The following is a 15771-nucleotide window of genomic DNA, read 5'->3' as shown; positions in this document are numbered from 1 at the left end:
ACTAAAATCTTATCAATACGCATTCATAAAAAAGCTCATCCATATCCACACAGTGTAACGAATCACTATCAAATCCATAAGCTGTTCAACATAAAGATGAGACTGCAGTAAAGATTAAAACACAGAATATTAATGTAGAACTTTGATATTACTACTAAAATCAATAGCCACAAAGAATTGACCACGCGTACATGAAGAAAGAATTTACCATATCAAAAACACTTAACACAAATATGACAACAACATTATAATAACTTTCGCGAACAATATTGTAAGCACTCTCCAGGAGTAGTTTTTCCAAAGTACAGAAACCAACATAAGTCATCGCTTGTAAGGTTAATGCTGCAACAACCTTTGCAATCATGAACAACCAATTGAAATCTCCTCATTCCATTTCTGAGGATGGGAATTCCTAAAAAAAGAATTGATAAATTCAGAGACCGAAGAGCTAATGCACAGAAAACAAGCTGCCTCATAGCCAAAAAAAAATGTTTGTATCAACCACTATTATTATATGTATATATTGTTGTATAATTGCTAAAAAAATTAATAAAATGCCCCTTTGACATTATATATTACAACCAATTTATAAAATGCCCTATTGATGGGTCTGACCTAAGTCACCAAATTGCCATGCGGGAGCGAGAGCTGGAGCTGGAGCAAGATTGAGGGTGTTAGCATTGATGGAACTAAAAAATATAAGTTCTATCGTCAAATAAGGGAGTTTGATGTGGATTTTGCACTAAAGAATACAAAATCAAGAAAGGCATTAGGACTAGATTATATACCTATTGAGACTTGGAAATGTTAAGGAAGAAGGAGGTAGTTTTGTTAACCAAATTATTAACAAATATTTTAGAACCTATATATGAAAATAAAAGGTGTCTAAAATTGAAATAACCATAGAGGTATTAAGTTGATGAGTCATACAATGAAATTGTGAGAGTGATAAGCATCACCTAAGAGTTACAATAAAAGTGTCAAATTATTAAATTGGATTCATGCCTTATAGATCAACAACGAAAGCAACATATTTACTAAGAAATTTAATAGAGAAGAACACAGAGTAAGTTCTAGATAGATTTAGCAAAAGTTTATGAAACGGTCTTAGAGATATAATATGGCAGATGTTGAGAGAAAATGTGTTATCAAAGGGCATCGGCGGAGCCATGAGTTCAACATTGGAGGGACCAAAACCTACCAAAACCTACAGTATTGAATGCTATGCTAGGGTGAAGTGGGGTTTTAATTGGTTGTGTTGACTTTGCAATAAATTTTAATTTATTTAATAATAATTAACATTATTCTATGTGTTGTACTCAAGGTTGTTAAAATCGGGGATCCTAGTTAGGTTCGGTGAGAGGGTCTAGAAGATCGTAAGATCTTACTTTCTATTAAAATAAGGTAACAATACAAATTAGAATTATATATATTAAAAATAAGGTGAAAAATTACAAAATCAACGATCCTACCTACGATCTTGCACAATCCCATACAATCCTACTTGTGATCCTATTATAACACTGATACTACAACGATCTAGATCGTTTTAGCAATGTAGGATCGCAAGATCGTACAATCCAGATCGCGATTTTAACCACTATGGTTGTACTACACATTTAAGCACATGAATGCTAGTCCAATAAATAATATCAATATATCATATTTCATAATTTTTTTAAATGATTAAAAAAAATAAAACAATGGTGTTTCTTTAATTTTGTATATCCACTAACGAATTGAAGAAAACAATATATAGTGGGAAGCCAAGAAGCTCGGACACATGTAAAAGGGTGACATCTCAATGTAAGACACCAACACTCTCAAACAAGTGTCTAATACTCCTTTCTCCCAATCCTTAATTAAAAATACAAACCTAAATATTGGACGTGTCTAACACTCATTTTGTGGTGTGTTCGTCACTTTTTGGACATTTGCTAACATATAATTTTCAAAGTCATAAAATTTAACATAATTATCTTATATCCTTAAAACAAATTATAATTATCAAAGTACATAAAATAAATTACAAAACTCGAGGTGTTTGACCTCTCACAAGGCGAGGCAAAAGCCTTAAAGCATTGAGGCATAAGCATTTCGAATTTTAAATTTCAATATTTAGTAAATAAATGAAATATTTTAAAATAATAAATAAATAAATAAAAAGTAAATATAAGTGTAAATACTTTTCTCCTCATGTTATTGAACATTTCAATGCACAGAAGGAAGCTTGCTTTCACTGAAAGTGAATTTGACAGTTATAGCGATCTTGGTTTTCCCTCTCATGTTTACTGTATTCCGGACTCGGTTCCGTTGATAGTTGTTGTTGTATGTACTTCATTTTCGTCCTTTAACTCTTTGCATTTGAGTTTAGAATTGTCTTGGGTGGAGCTTTTGTCCCAACTCTTGTTGCCCAGATTTTTAGTGATCCGCTCGAGTGGGTATTATTGCGCTCGTGCAGAGTTTGCATACCTTCAGTAGTTTGTCCGTCAGCAAAAATACTGCAGATGTGTTTTTCACGCTCGAGCTGATTTCTTTACGCTCAAGCGGGTCGAGCTCAAGCGGGTATCCTTGCACTCGAGCGGGTGGTCGATGTCTATAAAAGTATCGGAAGAGTGTAATCTATGCTCGAGCGGGTTTTCCTTTGCGCTCGAGCTGGTGGAGTTTTGCAGTTGTGTCTTAGAGCTTGAGCAGGAGCGGGTCTAGTTTTTGTATTTGACGCTCGAGCGTCCTATTCTCCGCTCGAGCGGGTCATACGTATATCAGTTGGCAGCAGGGCCATTTTAGATCACTTTCTCAACTCTCACTCTCTTTTACTTTTCAAAAACCTATTTTGAGAGCTTCTCTCACTACATTTCACATTCTCTCTAAGGTTTGATCTAGTTCTAGTGTGTTTCTAGCCTTGTCCCTTTGTAAAAAGTGTAGAGCTTGGCTTGGGCTGTCTATCAATCCGAAAATCTTGGGGTTTTGAGCACTTTCGATTTTCTTCACCTCCTCCTTTGAGCTTCGAATTTGAGGTAGGGATAACTACTCATTTTTATGGTCTTTGATATCAACTTTTAGTCATCTTGATATGATATTGAAGTTGGGTAACTATGGGTGTTAGGGTTTCAATTGTTTAAAGAGGGGTTTTGTTCTTTGGGACATTACATGTGTATTTTGGGTCTCAAGTGAGGTCATTGTTGATATTCGAGCCTTTTGGTCAATGTTGAGAAAGACTGGAGAAAGCCCTAATTTTTGTTATGAATTAATTTATATAATTAATTTGGGAATGTTATGGAAATATGAAATTGAGTTGGGAATAATGAAATTGGCTCATTATGTAGTAGAATGGTGGAGTTGGACTTAATAATCACTCACCTTTAAGAATTATTGATAATTTATCTGTTGGTGCATTTATTATCTATTTAGAAATAACTGCTTTGGGCTATCGGTGGAGGATAATCTTGATTGTTGTAGACACTGCATGATGATTAGGTGAATTAAAACTAATCAATTTGAGTATGTCATTGAGTATGACGATTGGAATAATACAACGAATATGTGTATTGATTGGTCATTGTATATGATGAGTATTTGAATACATAGGTGCCGTATCCCGCGGATGAAATTTCCGTAAAATGGCAATTCGAAAATAATTATACATGGGTGCCGAATCCCATGGATGAAATTTCCGTAAAATGGCAATTCGAAAATATCTATACATGGGTGCCGAGTCCCGCGGACGAAATTTTCGTAAAATCGCCACAAGAAAATAATTACACAAGGGTGCTAAATCCCGTGGATGCAATTTCCGTAAAATGGCAGTTTGGAGTATTGTTGGCATGAGATGTAGTCTCATCTAAGTTGTTTGGCCAGGTTCTGGGCCGTGTTTATAAGTTGAGAATTGGATAAGTAAAGGATTATGGAATTGGATTGTATTGTATGTTGGTTTATATGAGTTAAACATTTATCAAGTGCTAATGTTTTAGTTATTGCTCATATTATGTTTAGCATATCTCTACTGGGCGTTGGCTCACCCTATTTGGGACATCATTTTCAGGTGCAGGTGACATGCCACCTCCAAGGACGTAGCTTGGGAGGCTTAGTGGCTGAGAGACCTTTTTGATTACTTTTTGTATTACATGTATATCAAGCTAAGGGCTTATTTTGTGTAGAGTTAGTACTCTCCTTTTTGTAACCAAGTATTGACTTGGAAAGTTGTAAGCCCGTAGGGCATTTACTTTTGTTGTCAACATGTAACACATTCAATAAGAATACTCTGATTTATGAAATGTGATATCTCTTTCTTGTATCATGGATGTCTGTTTTTGGGTTTATTTTGAGGGCGTTACAGTATTGACTCTGGTGATTGAACTTCTCACTTGAGCATTAACTTTGTATTTTTTTCTTAATCGATCATTTACTCTTACTATAGAAGACAGTTGCAAAAAGGAATATTTTTTTAATTTTTTCCTTTATATGCTTAAACCATCTAGTAGACTATGTTTAACAAGAGCCTAAGGCAACCTTTTCAAGCATGTAATCCTCATGTGCTTATGCACGTACACATGCCTCATACTATGATGTGAAAGACTTTGGGGAGTGTGGAGAAGTGGTTCTGGAAATACTATTCAGATCCTGAGAGACGCTAGTGATCCTCAGCTAGTCACCTGAAAAGACACAAACACTCCAGTCGGGGGTGCCGGAATTAGCACTCCGACGGACAAGTTAGTTCAGACACTTGGAATAGGTTGTCTACTAAGTTTTTGTGGAGTGATTCTTACATACCTTTCTAGATCCGTGGTTCTTGTATTTATACTTTCTTTTTGGGCCTTGGGGCCTGAGCCTACTTTTATCCCATTCCCCTTTTATTCATTCGGAGCCACTGACCTCCGTCTATTTGGCTTTCCTAACGTATTCGGCGTCCTAGTCACGCAACATGAGGCCAAATAGTATCTAATTTCTGGTCGGCTAGAAGTACCTTCTTTAGGACAAGCTCTCTTGGCGTGTATCGGCGCAACTGAACTCGCTGATTATACGATTTGGCGAGCTGCTGCTGATACCGTGCCATGGATGCTAGGGCGCAGTCTCTTCGTTCTTCGATCAGAATCAGATTTAGGGCGAGCATCATGTCGTCTCGGCCCATATCAAAAACTTGCAATTTCAGAGTTGGTAGGCCGATTTCAAGGGGTAAGATTGCCTGAGTTCCAAAGCATAGAGCAAATGGCGTTTCTCCAGTGGATCTCCTCGGCGTAGTACGATGAGCCCACAATACACTCGGCAATTCTTCGACCCATTGTAGACGCGCCCGCGTGGGGCCCCGTTACAGTTCGGACTCGATTTTGTGTCACGGTTCTTAATCTTGAACCAAAGAGTCCAAATCTGGCAAATCGTTTTGAGAAACAGATTTTTTGAAAAGAAGTGCCAAACATGGACTGCTTTGCCAGATACAGAGTCGCCACCTAAATATTTTAAAATGGGGAAATTTAGGAAACCCTGACTCGGTGCCGAAGTCCACATGTCCGTCATCACCGGAGTTGTCTCGGCTCGGGAGCTAGGGTACGATTGGGGAAGGTCAGCTATGAGCACCCCCTCTCGCCCGGTCCGAAGACCGGCCTCTACTAATCATGATATCCGTTTTTGAAAACTTTATGTGTTCTTATTCCGGTTATTAGCCTAGAATTACTATGTTATGCGCACAGCAAACAAGTATAGACTAGATTGCCTAATTTGGAAATAAACATTGCATATCCGTTTATCTTAAAAAAATGTTTTGGAATTTGCTACTCGCAAGTAGGCTAAAACACGGATTTCAATGAGTTTTCCAACTCAAACAGTCCAACCTTCACCCACGGGCATTCAAATAGTAATATCACGTAAGCATCTAGTCACATGGTAAACATACTGTCATGGTAGCATTCACACGCATGCGATATGCTAAAGCATTAAAATACTTACATAGTACTCCGTGCCAAAACAAAGAACTCGTTAGCAAACATGCATGATCCAAGTCCATGCTAAGTGCCTAATGCATCGCATATAAAATGTTGCTAGAGTAGGCTCGGCTAGTCTATGAATGACATATGAAAATGCACAACTAACATGTATTCAGTTTGGAATTTGAAATACAGATGCAGTTAGCATGATGTATCGAGCCCGGTGCATGCGAGACAAATATATGGATGCACGCATGCATAGCATAAGGTATGCTAATTTACACATGCCCTAATCTACCATCATAAGCAGGTAAATAAAAGGGAAGAAAGAAGTGGGGGTTGGAAGACATTCACACACTCACCCACACTTATTACAAATTTGCCCTCACTCGGAGGGATCGAATAAATATTACAAATTAATTAACTACGCAAGCTAATTAAATATTACAAATTGCCTAATCAACTAAGCAAATTGATTAATCTAGGAAAAGAAGTAAACCGCCTCGGGAGGAGAGCTCGATGCAGTGCATGCTCGGTCTTGCTCGGAAATGCACCGTCATGCATAGGCTGCCTCTGTTTTCCTTCCTTTACTCCTCTGGAGGCTGCCAAAATCTCAAAACTGGTTCCTTGGACACTGAGGAGTGCCACCGGCTGAATGGAACTGTCACCGGCAGTGTGTTATGGCCATCGGCACAAAATGAAGTTGTCGGCAGAGAAGGGATTGCCGGTCGGCACTTGACACTGCCGGTCGGCAAAGTGTTCCTGCAGAATCTGCAATTGACAGCAACAGAGGGCAAGGCAAAGCATGGCAGCACAATTCAAGGCATATATGCACCATCCATGTCCCTTATCATGTTTGTGACTCAAAGGGGCATGTGTCTCGATTCTCGGACCACCAATCACGCATTTCCATGCATGATGGCCCGAGTGACCAAGTGTGCAACTTTCATGTCAAATGAAATGCAAACCAAACACACAAATCAAGACCCAATTCCTATCACCAAGTCAAGGAACAAGGCATGCATGCAAGATGCAATGCAACCTAGGCATACAAGCTAAGGATGCAACATGGCATGGCAAGACACTTATGCAAGCATACAAGCATACATGTGGCAATACAAACCGATAAAAAGGTGAACTTAAACATGATTTGGGCAGCTCTAAATGGGCCCAAAACAGCGGCCAATGTGACCAAAATAAGGGACCAAATGCATATACACGCATGCACATGTTAAGGCCAACACTTAGGCACAAGTGAGGCAACTCTCAAACACATTTGAAAGAAGGATATCATGGACAATTAGCATGCAACATAAGCATTGTAAATCATGTTAAAACATGGAGCCAAATCAAGCAACAAATCAAGCCAAACATGCAACAAATGGCCAAAGTACTTGAAGCAAGTCAAAGGGACTTGAACCATGGCCAAGCCAACCAAGCCTCACAAGGCCAAGAGGGCTTAAGATAGGTTCAAGACAGACCTAGACCATGCAAAATGGACTCTTAGATGGCATCTAAGTGGCTCAAATTCAAAGGCATACACAATGGCCAAAACATGGAGCATGCAAGACAAGCTTTCAAAGCATTAAAGAGACAACTAAAGCAAGCATACAAGCATACTATAAGGTCTGAAATGACATGGTGGATGGTCCCAAATCACCAAATCAATGCAAAAATGTCATGCTATACATTCACATGCTTAAGGCCAACAAGCCGGAATGCAAAGGGGCTATACTAAGCATGCCAAATCCGACCCAAACAACCATGGACAGACCTAAAACATGGCAAAATATGCACAAAAGCTTCGCAAGACTAAGCCTAAAACATGCTCTAACAAGGGCTAACAACCTAAGGCACATTGAGGCAATATCATGGCATTACATGGTAGGTATGCTAAGCATGCATGGTGTACCAAAACCAAGTAAAAACAGAGGTATAATATGACATATTAAGCACAAAAAACAACTAAGGCATGGTCAACATGGAGCTTAGCTAGGTGCTCCCTCAAGAGGCAAAAAATGGTCCATTTTAAGGACAACAAGGAGAGGGGGTGGCCCTCTCCTTTTGGAGACTTCAAAACACCATCTCCACCACTGAAATCCCTCAAGATTTCAGTGGTGAAGAGGCCCAAACACCAAAGTCTCGAAACTAGCTCAAAATGGCTCAAAATGAGGCCTTTCAAGGCCTAAGAGGGGTCAAACACCCTCAAACCACAAAACACCCTTAATAAACAATCAAGAGGGTCTAAAAACAGAACTTTTTTGTATTATACACCAAGCTCAAAAACGAATTTAAGACAGGTAAAAATACAATGCAAGATTGGGGTAAAAAGGGGTAAGATTCTCACCCTTGAAGACCTCTTCAACAATGATGCTCCAATGGCCCTCCTTGGCTTGAATCCAACACCAAACACCAAAATCAGCCCCTTAGAACCTCAGGAGCCAAAGGAAGGTGAAACACTATGTGTTTGTGTGCAATAGTAAGACACAAACACACTTTAACACACACAAGAGGGAAAAAGAGAGAGATAATGTGTATCAAACCCTAACCCTAGAACTCAAACCCTAAAAATGGCTGTCTAAGCTCTCTAAAATATCTCAAGTGTCTCACCCTTGCAACAAGAGAGAGCCCCTCTCTTTTATAGAACTTCTTGTCTTGTAAAGCTTACAAGACAAGCTTCATAAGAGGGAGATCCCTCCATACACGTGTATGGAGGGGAGCCAAAAGCAAGACAGCTGTCTTAAAATATCTGCAAAAGCAGATGCACAGTAGTCAGCCAGCCAAAGATGCCATTTTGGCAAAAAAGAGTGCCGACCGGCACTAAATAGTGCTGACCGGTAACAAATAGTGCCGGCCGGCAATATACATTGCCGGTGGTAGCAAAAACCAGTCGGTGACCTCTAGCCAATGCCGGTGGTGTGTGGGGATGCCTCACAAGGCATTCCCTACCCTTCCAAGGCAAAATGCAAGTGTTTGGTGCAAAACCAGACACTAAATAGTCGAGTTTGGAGATCCTGAGGCAAGGCGCGCGAGCCGAGACCTCCGGGAACTCCAAACGAACACAAACATGGATAATCACCGAGTGTTCCAAGCAGTGACGTCCAAGTCTTGAGGACGGTCAAAAATGGGGTGTCTACAGTTGCCCCTCTTTGACAGAACTCGAAAGTCATAACAATGACGGGAGTGAATGTCAAAGCCCAGAGACGACCCATTTTTGACAAGGCCGAAGACTCAGACAAACATGCAAGACAAACAAGATATGCGCCCGAAGGCAGGGGCAAAATGCAAGACAATGCACAGAGCCGGACATAATTTATGATCATGCAAAGAAAACTGTAACGAAGCACACATGCAACAGTTTTAAGCTAGCATACACCAAACTACACTACAATGCAGAAAGGATGTAAGAGAATTATGTAATTCTCAATACGTCTCACTCGGAGGATACAATACCTGTGCGGCTCGTCTGGTTGCACCAGCCTCAAATGAACCGTACATACAATATCGTGCCTGCAAAGAAAACAAACTTAACAGGTACAATATTGTTAGCAGCATGCATGATAATGCAAGAATGGATGCAAAATGATATACAATATATACAAAACAATGTATAAACAGTGCAAATGAAGATGCAATGTAATTGAAACAATGCAAACTATATGCAAAGCAATTGAATCACGATCCAATTACGAGTGGTTCGAAACCACACCTATGTCAAATAGATTGATGGAGGTAACAAGTCTGTCTACCATAGAACGGTCAATTGAACTATGAGCATTGTAGACAGACACAAGAACAAGTATTGAGGGGGGGAATGACATAAGTGGGGAAACAACCCGCTGGAGAAAGGACAATGATCCTAATGCCGGATGCAAAAATTACACTACAATGTAATATATATATGGATAATGTTGGGGAGATGAAAATGGATATGGCACGCGGGCCAAACCAAATCTTGCCTAGGAAAGGCATGTACGCATACAAGCCACGTCTAACATAGAACGGTCTACTGAACTATGCTTCGACACGAGAAGTATGGGCACATACCAAACCAAGCTCAACATGGAAAGGCGCAAGCCATAGATGGAAGATGATGCAATGAATGCATGCGATCTATGATGCAATGGATATGGCACGCGGGCCAAACCGAATCTTGCCTAGAAAAGGCATGTACGCATACGAGCCATGTCTAACATAGAACGGTCTACTGAACTATGCTTCGACACAAGAAGTATGGGCACATACCAGACCAAGCTCAATCGTGGAAAGGCGCAAGCCATAGGTGGAAGGTGATGCAATGAATGCATGCGATCTAAAATGCAGTGGATATGGCACGCGGGCCAAACCAAATCTTGCCTAGGAAAGGCATGTACGCATACGAGCCATGTCTAACACAGAAAAGGTGCCGCAACCCTCAAACCAACATACCAGCGTGGAATAGGCGCGTACACATGCAGAACTGTGCTTTAACGTGAAAAGTAAGGGCACATACCAGACCAAGCTCAACATGGAAAGGCGCAAGCCATAGATGGAAGATGATGCAATGAATGCATGCAATCTATAATGCAATGGATATGGCACGCAGGCCAGACCGAATCTTGCCTAGGAAAGGCATGTACACATACAAGCCGTGTCTAACACAGAAAAGGTGCCACAACCCTCAAACCAACATACCAGCGTGGATTAGGCGCGTACACATGCAGAACTGTGCTTTAACGCGAAAAGTAAGGGCACATACCAGACCAAGCTCAATCATGGAAAGGTGCGAGCCATAGATGGATGTAATGCAATGAATGCATGCAAACTATAATGCAATATCTACAAATATGCAATGGAATGGATATTTACAAAATGCATGACAATGCAATATGATGCGATCTACTGGGGAAAATGCAATGAATGCATGCAAGCTACAATGGAAATGCATGACAATGCACTATGATGCAATGACTATGATTGCAACTTTCCCTATCTTACCAACAGGGCGATACACTAGGTTGGTTCAGTATCCAGAACTGAGGCGCCGACATGCCGCCTCAATCTATGGGGCTTCCATACAGATTTCAAGCCGAGGATACACCCCTGGGTATTTAAACCAGACTTTAGTCTTGGAACTCACGAACCTTTGCGTTCTAGGCATAAGCCGTTCGAACTCTAGTTTCCACCGTCCCAGTTGGTCTTCTAGGAACTCATCGCAAACATAGGCAGGTGGCTTTACCAGACCACCGAAAGTCGTTCGGGCACGACAAACACCGAAGGAATTGCACCTTCAGAGGATTTAAGGTCTCCTAGACCGGGATGCAAAATGTATGCATGACAATGCACCGAAGGTTTCGCACCTCCAAAGGATTTAAGGTCTCCTAGACCGTGCGTATTTAAGGTCTCGCCAGACCAGCGCGCGTGTTTAAGGTCTCGCCAGACCGACGCGCGTGTTTAAGGTCTCGCCAGACCGAGTAAACATGCATGACAATGCAAGAATGAGGCACGCATGCTAATGCTAATGACGACACACATACCAGCGAAAAAGTGACACGCATGCCGATGCAAATGAAGCATGGTGCAAGATGATACAAATGAGACACGCGTGCCTCATAATATGCAAAATGATACAAGTGTGACACGCATGCCACACGGAATGCAAAATGAAACAAATGAGACACGCGTGCCTCATAAGATGCAAAAATGATACAAGTGTGACACGCATGCCACACGGAATGCAAAATTTTGAAAATTGGACTTATACGCCATGCGAAGCCGGTTCTGTATTCAAAACAATGCAATGTACTAACAAGTACAAGTAATGTGCGCAAGATAGCGCGATAGGATACATGCAAGACGCAAGTAAGGTGCACAAAACAGTGCGATGCGGTGCGCAAAATAGCGCGAGTGATTTTGAAATGCACAAGACAGTGCGATGCGCTAAACAACGCGATTGATTTGCGATACACAAAACAGTGCGATGCGCTAAACAGCGCGAGTGATTTGAAATGCACAAAACAGTGCAATGCGCTAAACACCGCGATTGAAATGCAATGCACAAAACAGTGCGATGCGCTAAACAGCGCGAGTGACTTGAAATGCACAAAACAGTGCGATGTGCAAAACAACGCGAGAGATTTTGAAATGCACAAGACAGTGCGATGCGCTAAACAGCGCGATTGAAATGCAATGCACAAAACAGTGCCATGCGATGCAAAGTGTAAATGCACAAGATAGTGCGAGTGAATGCATGTTCTATGCAAACGAGGCGCACAGGCCGATGAAAATGACACAAAATGAAACACGCATGCCCCACAGGATGCCAAATGATATAAATGAGACACGCATGCCTCACAAGATGCAAAATGATGCTCAGTGCGACACGTATGCCACACGGAATGTAAAACGATGCTAAGTGTGACACGCATGCCACACGAAATGTAAAATGATGCCAAGTGTGACACGCGTGCCACGCGGAATGTAAATGGACTTAAATGCGTAACAACGCATGTGTTTCGGAATGCATGACAATGCATGAAATAAAAATGCAATGACAATGCATGAGAGATGTGCATGACAATGCAAGGGGTGCGTGTTACGACGCATGTAGTATGTGCATAACAATGCAACTGTGAGGCGCATGACAGCGCGATGTAATGCACCGAAATAGTGCAATGAACGCGTGTAACGCACATGGGGCAACTTTCGAATTTAAAAGGATACAAAAAGGATACACCTTGCACGAATTCGAGCGCCACGCGCAGAAGACACGACCCGAGGTCACAACGGAGGTCGGTTGAGCGTCGGAGATGCACTTTCTTGCACTTTCTTGAGCTATGAAGACCAGAAACTTCTCATATGGCCTAAACAAGGCTGTGGGAATACCACCGGCCGGGAGGGGAGGCCACCGGCTGGCCACCGGCTGCAAAATAACTCCATCGGCACAATATACTGCCGGTCGGCACAAAACATTGCCGACCGGCAAAAAGTTGCTGAGTCGGGGCAGATTCGACATTTCACTTTGGGTGTTTTAAAATAGGGTTTCAAACCCTATTTTCTCACTTTCTCTTCCGCCGAAAACTCTCACTCTCTCTCTCTAGAGCGTTTTCCTCTCCTCTTTCGCCCGTTTCTTCGCGTTCTACGCCCGTTTCGTCGTCAGATTCGCGATTTCCTTCGCGTTTCGGACATTTTCAACCGAACAAAACTTTGTTTCGGTGCTTCGTTTGGCGTTCACGCCTTTTTGGGGTTTGTTCCCCTTGCTTTTCTCTTGATTTTCGTACCATTTCACATCCCAACCTTTCCGGCCATTTTCGACCTTCTCGGGAGTTGACCTTTCGGTTGACTCTTCGTATTCTAGCCCGGTTTTCCTTCCTCCAGCTATTTTCTCATCATTCTCGACATGGCGGACGACATTCCACGCGACGGGACTCCCCCGGATCACGAGATGGATCCCGGGGTCGAGCTTCTACCTTTGCGCGAGCGCCCGTTCGACCCGGCGACCTACCGGCCGGCGATCCATGTTCTGCCCCCCGACGGACTCTGCCAGTTTCGGAGCTTCGAGAGGCACGTGCCACCCTAGCTATTGCTGCGCGAGCCTACCTCCCACCTGTCCTTCGGCACTTCCGAGGTAACTCTCTTTCCTCTACTTTACTTTCTGCAATGTAGGATACAAAACTGTCGTAGTTAGTTGTACTCTTTAACTACTTGAATCTGATATGCTATACTGCAGTTGACTGTAAACATACATACAACTGACATCTGCTTGAGACTGACACATGCACACACACTACACTGGCCCTGAATCACTCAAACAGATTGCACTCACTGTATTTCACTGCATACACACCGATACCCGATAGCTGTTCGAACCTGTCAAACTTGCACTCATGCTATATCTGTTCTGAACCACCCGAACACGCTGACGCATCACACGTTGTAGTTCACTGTAAGCACACCGGCACCCGGTATTTGTTTAAATCTGTTAAACCTGCACGCATGCTACATCTGTATGCTTCTTAAAACTGCATTTTGAATGTTGTCTTGCCATTGTTATTTTCTGTTTACAGGAGGATTCCCATACCATCCGCGGGTATGGGAACACTGGCGCTCGGGAGTGGTACGACGAGCTCCCTGACGCGGTCCGTCGCATAGTGGATCGGGCGGGCTTCGGCGCCTTCTGCCGAGGACTTTCCAGGCTTACCACATGTAGACCTCTCCTCGCCGCTCTGGCGGAGAGGTGGTGAGACACCACCGATTCATTTCACTTCTCCACAGCAGGGGACATGACGATGACCCCTTACGACTTCTTGATGCTCACAGGCATCGGGGTAGGGGGTGATCCGATCCCCTTTGATATTGATATGGACGAGTGGACCGCCGCTCAGGTCCATCTGCTGGGGGAGGCCCCGCCTCTCGCTCGCCCAGGTTTTGTCCGGTATTCCTGGTTTGAGGTGCAGTTTAGGGTCCAGCCCACTCTCGGTGATGCAGATCCGATAACTCCGGAGGCCGAGGAGAGGTACGCCCGCGGCTTCCTCATGTTCTTATTCAGGACGACCATCTTCGCCGACCGGGCGAACACCGTGCCTCTCTGCCTTCTCAGCACACTGGTGGACGTCCGGGACATTTTGCACTACGACTGGGGTGGCGCCGCTCTGGCCACCCTCTATGGATACATGAGCTCAGCTTCCCGCGGCAGCGGTTAGTTGCTCGGAGGCTATTGGCGGGCTTGGAAGGTACATTTCTTCTCCGCTTTTCATTTCTGCCCTATATTTTCTGTACTCTGTACACTGCACACACTGTAGTCTGCTTCATACTTGCTGTATACTGTACACACGGCACACACATACATTCTGCTTTACACTGACTGTACACTGCTCACACTGTACACTCTGCACAATACACTGCACAACACACAGCTCTGCCATTTCTGCTTTATTCTGTATTCTGCTTTATCTGGTAAATGCACTGGTATTTACCTTGCAGTTGTGGGTTTCCGCCTACTTTCCTAGGCTTGCTCCCGTACCAGTCACAGAGACTCCTCTGGTCGTCCCCTTTTCACGTCGCTTTGACGGGAGATGCACCCGGAGGCTACGAGAGACATTCGAATTTTTTCGCCGATACTTCGATACCATTACCCCCGCCGAGGTATGTTTTACTTGCAGTTTATTTAAGCTTCACCTTTCCACTGCATATTTCAAAGGCAGTAGATAACAAACTGTATTGCATTTTCAGATCACCTGGCAGCCTTGGGCTCCTTTGCCAGCTGTGACGCGGGATCGGTTCGCCGGTGCGGATGAGACCTCACGTTTCCGGATCTTGCTAGAGGGCCCGGTCTGTCGGGCTTGGTACCTGGGGGAGCGTTTCCTACGCCAGACCCTAGGGTTACCTGAGCAGTTAGTCTCGGTTCACCCTTCTGCGGATATGAGGGAGACCGAGGGGCTCACGACCGAGCAGATGGACGATTTCATTATTGGCTGGGAGGAGGCCCGCTTTAGAGGCACCGGCGACTACCGAGAGTACGTGCAGACGTACCTGATGCGACCTCTGAGCGGCGGCCGTCGAGCGGAGGGGGCCAGGCCTGTGGCGCTAGCGGCTGGGGCAGGAGTAGGAGCTGGAGCTGGAGCGGGAGCTCCGAGGAGGGCCCGAGTCCGTGGCAAGGGCGGAGCTCAGGGAGGACGGGGGGCTGGTTGGCCCGCCCTGCCTGCTGTACTGACTTTCCAGGGGCAGGGTGGGGCGACCTATCAGATCCCCTTCGCCCCTCCGCTAGCTGATCACGAGTTCGTCGGCGTCCCCGACTTGCCTCCGGTATGTATTACTGCATTTTTGTACAGTCATTTCATTTCAGTTTATTTGATATTCCACAGAATATTGATGC

The sequence above is a fragment of the Camellia sinensis genome, chromosome 11, assembly GCF_055761805.1.
Source record: "Camellia sinensis isolate YWXY chromosome 11, ASM5576180v1, whole genome shotgun sequence".
In the NCBI taxonomy this organism is placed as follows: Eukaryota; Viridiplantae; Streptophyta; class Magnoliopsida; order Ericales; family Theaceae; genus Camellia; species Camellia sinensis.
The sequence above is the reverse complement of the archived record's forward strand: the minus strand, read 5'-3'. Positions refer to the sequence as shown.